This window comes from Palaemon carinicauda, chromosome 5, assembly GCF_036898095.1.
Source record: "Palaemon carinicauda isolate YSFRI2023 chromosome 5, ASM3689809v2, whole genome shotgun sequence".
Classification (NCBI taxonomy): domain Eukaryota; kingdom Metazoa; phylum Arthropoda; class Malacostraca; order Decapoda; family Palaemonidae; genus Palaemon; species Palaemon carinicauda.
In genome coordinates, this window is record NC_090729.1 from 165,159,807 (window position 1) to 165,167,306 (window position 7,500).

The 7,500-nt window shown below is 32.4% G+C and overlaps 1 protein-coding gene and 1 long non-coding RNA gene across 3 annotated transcripts in view; one reads left to right on the plus strand and one right to left on the minus strand.

Moving 5' to 3' along the window:
- LOC137640645 (uncharacterized) overlaps positions 1-7,500 on the plus strand; it is a 770,193-nt gene that overhangs the window by 728,019 nt on the left and 34,674 nt on the right. Inside the window, exon 5 of one of the 2 annotated variants that reach the window (XR_011044433.1) lies at positions 1,351-1,440. The exons of the other annotated variant lie outside the window; for it this stretch is intronic. This is a non-coding gene — a long non-coding RNA (uncharacterized lncRNA). Of the gene's footprint in view, positions 1-1,350; positions 1,441-7,500 lie in introns of those variants that run through there. 2 annotated transcript variants of the gene reach the window in all.
- The window catches only part of LOC137640644 (uncharacterized), a 490,175-nt gene that overhangs the window by 179,589 nt on the left and 303,086 nt on the right, over positions 1-7,500 (minus strand). The window lies entirely within an intron of this gene.

Here is a 7,500-nt window from a genome sequence, read left to right on the forward strand (position 1 = left end):
GTTTACGATAATGAAGTGTTTACGGTTGCTTCAAATGTAAAATCAATTATATAAATATATAAAATCCAACATTTTTCATAAAATATATAAAGTCAACCTCATTCCCTTGGTGTAATGCTTCTTAGAAGACAAACTATTCCAGATATTTTCTTCAATAAGTCTGGTTCCAATAAGCGATACATACCCCGAGGGGATCACATTCAGACCTACGAAGTATGAATGTTGAGTTGAAAGGATATGCGTCTACACTGCGACGCTACACATTTCGCTAATGAGGCTCTTAACAAGATTATTATCTCCATGCAAGGCTCCGTTGATGCTTTTCTGAAACACTGTTCCATTACGATCGCAAAGAATTTCTGTTTTGCTTGCCTGAAAGGACAGCAGCTTCTCCTTTATGCTGCCATCGCTAGATTCTGGCAGCGGAGGTCTGCTTCTAGGAACATGAAATTGTCGGTAATATTGTCATTATCAGTTTTCCATTCATGACACGGGTGTGAAAATCAGGTTTAAGTTAGAGAGTGCTTTGTCAAGGACGTGTCCGCGTGGAAATTATTATTCTATTCCAATTTTACCGTTGATTTAAAAACTCCCGATTTGCTTATGAGGGCAGCATTAGATTCTTGCTTAGAGCCACTCATTCACTCGCTGAAATATTTTGATTTCTTCTTTAATTTTCCTTCCTAGATGTATTTGATACTATTCCAAACTTCAAAGATTTCAAAATTCGCACCTATTTTTGGACGAAAATTCACACCTTTGTGTTTCTCGGAAAGTTTCAATTCTTATTCCTTAACATTTATTTTTTATCTAATGTTTTCCTGACTTCTGTTTTTCTATTTTTTTTTCGGCAAAAGCTTGATAGATTAGTTACAGATTTTGATTGATGCATATCATATTTTTTTTAATATTTCATGAAAATAAAAACTTCCGTTACTCGTAAACAAAAATTAATTTGTCATGCCACATCACAAGATTTACTTTCCAAGTATGGCTATACTAATGAACATGCGGGAACTACAGAATTTCGTAAGATTGCATAAAAAGGGACGAAAGCTATGAGAAATAATTAATGCTGTATAGAAACATACCTCCCAAATCTGTAATACTTTTTTAACAGTGTTCTTGCAGAAAATTGAGGAAAACTTTTTTTCTCTATTGCTCTGCTTTGATAAATATCTTCCCAAAAATTAAGTTTGTAACAGTTTCATAAGTCTGATGCTTGTATCTTTATGGCAGTTTTAATTAGTTTTTTTAATTACCAGTCACTTAATTTGCGGATCATATTTTCCATGAAACAATATTATACCTACTTGTGCTGTAACGCAATTTCATTTTTGTTTGCTTCAGCTTGAAAGCCACACAAAATCTACGGTACTTTGCAATGCTTTCGTCAACTTCAAGGCCCAGAGTGCTGCTTCTAAGAACCTAGAACAATGAGTAGCTAAAAATTTTTTCATGGTTAGACTGTAAAGATCAAATATTTATAAAAATCATTTTATTATGGACGTGTCCTGTAAGAAAGGAGACTCATAAATTATTCAAGAACGAAGGAAGTTGATTCATGTCAGTGGGCAAGTAGATTTATTGACCGAAAGATACTTTTTTTGGCATATTTCAAACTGCTTTTCAACAACTAGTGTACGCGACCCGTCAATAATGACAGCTAGATATTTAGATAGATATGCACACGTGCACACGCATCCAACTATTCCCATCCCCTTCCCCATTTGACACGACCGGAAATAATATATATATATATATATATATATATATATATATATATATATATATATATATATATATATATATATATATATATATCCAGACACTTGTTCTTTACTATATAGAGAAAATAAGACTTCAAGAACACAAGTTTATTATCATACATGATAATCAAATCAACTTATTGGTTTCATAAAAATGAATGATTTCTTTACTCCTTTCTCTCTTAATTGACTTAATTTTGTTTTACATTTTCTATTATTTCATTTATTTTCGTTTCTTGTATATAACCTAAAAACTGAATTAAGAAATCTCGATGAAAGATAAAAGACTGAAACTCCTCTCTTCTTGGAAGAAGGGCAAAAGCTATTAAGAAATAGATTTCTAAAACCCTTTTTATTTCAGGAAAACCTTGAGGTATTCTTGGAAAAAGTCTTGATTTAGAATATATATTCTGTGTTATAAAACCAAATTTCTGTTTGGAAATAGCTCTACGTTAATGCACTTTGAGGAAAATAATCAAATGAAAAAAGTTGGACGTCAGATTTAGTATAAATAGGAATACATTTGCCATAAGCGCAATCATTATTTTCCTTTCAAAATATGCTTAGTAAAATAAAATGTTCATCGTTATATTTCCCTTATATAAAGAAAATATGAATAAAGGAAATATGAATAAAATCTGTACACAAGATGTAACGTTTATTCGACTTGCACAGTTTTTTTATACCACTTGAATTAATACATTCTTGATGATTACTTTCATATCATGGGAAGCACCGTGGCCATATGATGACGTATCTGTACGTATCTGTATTATTTATAGTAAACATTCTAAGGAAAATCTTACCAGTGAACTATTTTAATTGATATTTCGATATAGGCATTGTACTTGAAACAAATCAATGCTATCAATGTTTACTTTAATGATAAAAAAAAAAAAACTATAAAGATAAAAATACAATGAATAGCCTTGAAGCGAAGCACTTAATTCTTTATTTCTTGTTATTGTAATGCTAATTTGAATATTTATTTTTCACATGAACGTCATGGGGGGGGGAGTGGAAGGAAGTTTCACAGTTTTGTCATTATTTCCTCTTGGGAATCTGAATTATCATTTGTTAAGGACCTTCATCGGAATTTCACAAAATCCTTTTGTACAGATAAAATCAATAGATTATTATTTACAAATCTCTGAATTGCACGACCCTTATTAATCTCATTGTTTTCAGAGTCGTATATGATTTCCATGACGCGCACACATATACATACATATGTAGATACACACGTGCGCACACACACACACGCACACAAACATATATATATATATATATATATATATATATATATATATATATATATATATATATATATATATATATACTGTATATATTATGTATATATGTATGTATTATATATATATAATATATATAATATATATATACATATATATATATGTATATATATATATATATATATATATATATATATATATATATATATATATATATATATATATACGTACAGTATATTTGCATACATTTTTATAATTTCCACCGAATAATTACCTGATTTATTTGCATCAACTTCCAATAAAAGGATTTTTACAATGAATATAAATATTCATTCAACGTTTACCATTAATTTTCTCAAAGGATGACTATACCGTGAAATGTGGAGGTTGCCTGTCTTGAAACGTCGTGTCTCGTGCAATGAGAAAAAAACTTTGCCTCGAAGCAATATGCTACACTTCATTTACCTTTGGAGTGAATTGAAGCGTTGTTCGCTTCACGGAGATATGTTTAAAAATGCCAGGATACTTTTGCCTGGGCCAGACATGCTGGGAGGATGACAAAGCAGCTACAATGTTTTACATAATGGCTTTTTTTTTTTTTTTTTTCCTCGGCTTTCCCTGTCCGTTAACTGGGTATCAAATTTTTAGTATTCTATAACGATAAAGGAATCTTAGAAACGGGTCATTTGTGAAAATACTTAACCAGGGTGATTCATTCATGACAATTGTAAAGGCGGAGTTTATTACTGATAGACTGTTACTGTCACACACAAAAATTGGATGCAAGGAGACGTGTTTGAAAAAAAAAAAAATAATTTAGTTTACAATAATGCAAACTTACGTTTGAATTCGTCGACCTTTCGTGATAATTTTGTATATTGAGAATGAAATATGTATTTTAAACATATTAGCCCATCATTTTTACTTTACAGTAAAGCAATTACATTACAGCTGTTAATAACTTGGATTTGAAAGCGTACCAGCCAGACTTCGAAATCTCTCTCTCTCTCTCTCTCTCTCTCTCTCTCTCTCTCTCTCTCTCTCTCTCCCCCCGTAATTATTTTCGTATTAATGAAGTTCATAAAGGATTGCAATTGATCGGATTCACATATTGCACTGAATAATATCGAATACCAATCGTACGTTTAATCATGTAAATGATTCAACTTATAGGAGAGTCGTGTGATTCGTTTATCGACTTTTGATTTCATTTGATTTATTCACTTGGTATTTTTTTTAACTAGAAATACAGAGGACAAAACCTGACAAAGGAAAATGGACAAGTAAGCCCATGTATATTTTTCAGTACCTTAATATGTTCGAATGAAGAAAACGCATGCTAAAATCTTTCAGTGGTTTAATTAGTCTTCGTCTTATCTGTAACACTTAACTGAAACCTTATCTTTTCACATGCTACCCCTCTCTGTCGCGGGAGAATATTAAAAAGAGCTTTTGTGGATTTCACAGATTTTGGTTTGTAGATATTCTCGATTAGCCTTTTGGATTAAGACTAGCTGCCATCTCCCTTTCTCTTTCCCTGTGTTGCTATTACACTCGTATCCTCTTTCCCACCGCTATCCCTACAGTAAGGGGTCGGTTGTGAGATGTGCCCTCTTCAATGCTATCTGTCAAAGGCATCCTGTTCCACCAAACCTCTTCTCTCCATAGCATACTTCACCTTATCTCTCCATACAAATATATGCCTCCCTTTCGAGGTATTTGTACTCTCATACAGTTATCAGAAATACTTTTTTCTTGAAATTACATGACATTCAGAAATCGCATATTTTTGGGATGTTTGCTAAGACAAACAAGCAATGGTCGCTAAGGATATTCATTTAAAAGAGCGGAGTAATTATAAAGTGAAACATGAGCAAGAAGCCTTTTCAACTCTGTATTAATATAGCCAGTCACGTAACAATGTGTTACATCCCTCAACCCATTTAAGAATACTGAACGTAGAATTTTAGCGACGTATTTCATGTCTGAAATCATGTGGATAGACAACTCTTAGCCATTCTTTGTGTTTCCTTCTAACTTGAAATATATGACTTGTAGTTTAAATATATATATATATATATATATATATATATATATATATATATATATATACACATATATACTGTATATATATGTATATATGAATATATATATATATGTGTGTGTATATATATATATATATATATATATATATATATATATATATATATATATATATATGTATGTATGTATATAAATATATATATATATATATATATATATATATATATATATATATATTGTGTATATATATTTATATACTGTATATATGTGTGTATATATATATATATATATATATATATATATATATATATATATATATATATATATAGGCCTATATATAGATATATATATATATATATATATATATATATATATATATATACTTTGTATATGTATTTATATACTATATACATATATATATATATATATATATATATATATATATATATATATATATATATATATATGTATATTTATATACTGTATATATATAATGAATATTTATATACTGTAAATATATATACATATATATGTATATTTATATAGTGTATATATAAATATATATATATATATATATACACTATATAAATATACATATATATGTATATTTATATAGTGTATATATATATATATATATATATATATATATATATATATATATATATATATATATATATATATCAATGTTCGTGGACCTAACAGCTGCATACAACTGTATATCACAGTGGCCTACTTCTGAAGCTATCCAGAACATTGAAAAATAAGACAACTGTGGATATAATCCTAAGTCCCATAGAAAACTGCAAATTTTATGCAGAGATGGATGAAACTAAAAGCAATGCCGAGCACAAAATAATGACTTAGCTCAGGGCTCAGTCCTTTCACCACTGCTGTTCAGTATGTACAATGATGACCAATATTCCCCACCAAACGTCCACAGATTCATCTATGCAGACGATCTATGTCTGGCCACACAGACCACCACCTTTCAAAAAGTTGAAACAAAACTAACAGAGCAGATAGGGCAGCAGTATGACAAGCGGTCCCTGAATCCAAACCCTCTAAAGACTCAAGCATGTACATTTCACCTTGAGAAACAGAAAGGCCAATCACAAACTCAAGATCCTCTGGCAAGGCGGAGAGCTAGAACATCATCAGTTTTCAGTGTACCAAGGGGTAACACTGGCTAGAACTCTGTCATTTTCCACCCTTCTGTAAAAGCTCCGAGGGAAGGTTGTTTCTAGCAATTACCAGCTAAAAAAAAAATATCTGGAACCAAGTGGGGAGCCAATGCTCATGCACTAGAGCAACTGCCTTAGCCCTGTGCTATGCAACAGCCAAGTACTGTACTGTGCATCAGCGTTTAGCAGATCATCACATGCCAAGAAAATAGATCCTATACTCAATGGGGCATGAAGTCATCACAGGGTCACTACGTTTCACTCTCACCAACACCATCTACAAACTCCCCGGATATTCTCCTCCCCCCCCCCTCTTTTAATCAGGAGGCACATAAAGACAAAAAATTGAAAAGAACAAACTCACTCTTGGTCTCAAGACAACCACTATATTATCACGTGCCAATTCCAAGTATATTTGAGTCAAGGAAGAGCTTTGCCACTGTGGAGGCACTGCCAGCGTAAATACCAGCGCAGAATGATAGAATGGACCAATGGAGGGACTGTGATGGGAGACCACCCCCAACAGTGCAGTGCTGGACCCCACTGAAGGAATTGCTGATGGGATACTACTTCTCAAACGTGATTGGCCTGCCCTCAACAGAGCTAGAGCGGGAGTGGCAAGAACAGGTGACAATCTGGTCAAATGGGGCCTAAAACTGACAAGTTCAACGAATGAAATACCCAGAGCATCAATCATATTCTCCAAGCATGCCCATATCCCATAATTTGGGTATGTCTAACTCAGTCGGGGTCAATGAAAAAAAAAAACTGTGATGATGATGACTTGATTTATACAAGAAGTTGATTTTGCCATTGTGGATTTTAGCGGAACGTTTATATTTTATCTTCGCTAGGGATTCGACATAGATCTTTTTTTGTAATAAGGTTAGCACCTTAAGTAAAATATTTTTGTGACTAGTGTTTATTAACCTGAAAAGTTATACATTCTCTCTCTCTCTCTCTCTCTCTCTCTCTCTCTCTCTCTCTCTCTCTCTCTCTCTCTCTCTCTCTCTCATTTGGTGATTCCTTCCATCGGAAGCGCCTCGGTCTTGCTTCAAGTCGGTCCCTACATCAACTGGCCGAGACGTTTCTTCGAGCCAAAATGGAGACGTAACTCTGGTCATTAACAGAGGTTCATGTCGCCATTACCTTAACATTATGAAGTTTCCAGCTGGTTCGGTCCCCTCGACTAATTAAACACCAATGTAGGCATTACTCAGCTAATGAGGGTGTGCTATTAGCAAGAGAAGCGACTGG